This window comes from Opisthocomus hoazin, unplaced genomic scaffold (assembly GCF_030867145.1).
Source record: "Opisthocomus hoazin isolate bOpiHoa1 unplaced genomic scaffold, bOpiHoa1.hap1 HAP1_SCAFFOLD_149, whole genome shotgun sequence".
In the NCBI taxonomy this organism is placed as follows: Eukaryota; Metazoa; Chordata; class Aves; order Opisthocomiformes; family Opisthocomidae; genus Opisthocomus; species Opisthocomus hoazin.
The window spans coordinates 10582-12500 of NW_027449040.1; positions in this window are offsets into that span (position 1 = coordinate 10582).

Consider the following 1919-nt stretch of genomic DNA (forward strand, 5'->3'; position numbering starts at 1 on the left):
AGGGAGGCCTCGTCTACCCGTTCTGCCGGCAGGGAGGCCAGGTCTACCCGTTTTACCGTCCGCCGGGTCCGGTGTGCCCGATGTGGCCGCCGGAGCTGCCGGCGGAAAGGGATGCCTCGTCTACCTCGCTCCGGCGGGACTTTGGCTCCACCGCGGTTCTGGCAGGTAGACGTCTTGCCCGGTTCTTCTTCGGAGCTGCCGAAGGGGTCGCTGCTTTGCGCTGCCTCCAGTTACGTCATGGTAAGAGTCGGCGGCGCTCGCGCGCCTCCCCGCTGGGGGAAGACGGTTCTCTTCGAGCCCGCCGGGGCCGGGGACCTCGCTGTCCGTATACTAGGGCAGAGGGCTGGCGCTCGCGGACCAGCGCCATCGAACCGCTGCAGCTACTCGCGGTTCAGCCGGCAGACTCGGGCGTTGCACGGCGGCTGTGGCCGTGGCCGTTCTGCCTCCTACCTATCGCGCACGGCGCTTCCGACTGCCAGAAGCCGCGCGAAGCCGCTGCTTGCCCGCAGGCTCCGGTGGCCGTTGCCGACTGGAGCGAGGGCTCCAAGAGGGGTTTCTCCAGGGCCGGGCCGAGACCGGCGGCGGTCGCCGGCACTCGAACGCTTGTCACCCGCGGCTCAGCCGGCAGACTCGGGCGTTGCCCGGCGGCCCTGGCCGTGGCCGTTCTGCCTCCTACCTATCGCGCACGGCGCTTCCGACTGCCAGAAGCCGCGCGAAGCCGCTGCTTGCCCGCAGGCTCCGGTGGCCGTTGCCGACTGGAGCGAGGGCTCCAAGAGGGGTTTCTCCAGGGCCGGGCCGAGACCGGCGGCGGTCGCCGGCACTCGAACGCTTGTCAGCCGCGGCTCAGCGGGCAGACTCGGGCGTTGCCCGGCGGCCCTGGCCGTGGCCGTTCTGCCTCCTACCTATCGCGCACGGCGCTTCCGACTGCCAGAAGCCGCGCGAAGCCGCTGCTTGCCCGCAGGCTCCGGTGGCCGTTGCCGACTGGAGCGAGGGCTCCAAGAGGGGTTTCTCCAGGGCCGGGCCGAGACCGGCGGCGGTCGCCGGCACTCGAACGCTTGTCACCCGCGGCTCAGCCGGCAGACTCGGGCGTTGCCCGGCGGCCCTGGCCGTGGCCGTTCTGCCTCCTACCTATCGCGCACGGCGCTTCCGACTGCCAGAAGCCGCGCGAAGCCGCTGCTTGCCCGCAGGCTCCGGTGGCCGTTGCCGACTGGAGCGAGGGCTCCAAGAGGGGTTTCTCCAGGGCCGGGCCGAGACCGGCGGCGGTCGCCGGCACTCGAACGCTTGTCACCCGCGGCTCAGCCGGCAGACTCGGGCGTTGCCCGGCGGCCCTGGCCGTGGCCGTTCTGCCTCCTACCTATCGCGCACGGCGCTTCCGACTGCCAGAAGCCGCGCGAAGCCGCTGCTTGCCCGCAGGCTCCGGTGGCCGTTGCCGACTGGAGCGAGGGCTCCAAGAGGGGTTTCTCCAGGGCCGGGCCGAGACCGGCGGCGGTCGCCGGCACTCGAACGCTTGTCACCCGCGGCTCAGCCGGCAGACTCGGGCGTTGCCCGGCGACCCTGGCCGTGGCCGTTCTGCCTCCTACCTATCGCGCACGGCGCTTCCGACTGCCAGAAGCCGCGCGAAGCCGCTGCTTGCCCGCAGGCTCCGGTGGCCGTTGCCGACTGGAGCGAGGGCTCCAAGAGGGGTTTCTCCAGGGCCGGGCCGAGACGGGCGGCGGTCTCCGGCACTCGAACGCTTGTAGGGCCGGGGTTTGGGAGTGGAGCCTGCCGTGGCTCCCCCCCCCTCCCCACGCCCGTTAACAGCAGCCATCCGCGGGCACGTTGCAGAGAAGCCTCTACGGCAGTCCGGCTCTGCCGGTGGCCAAGCCGCGTTGGGCTTCTGCTGTCGACGCTGCCCGCTCGCTCGCTCGCACGCAGGGCCC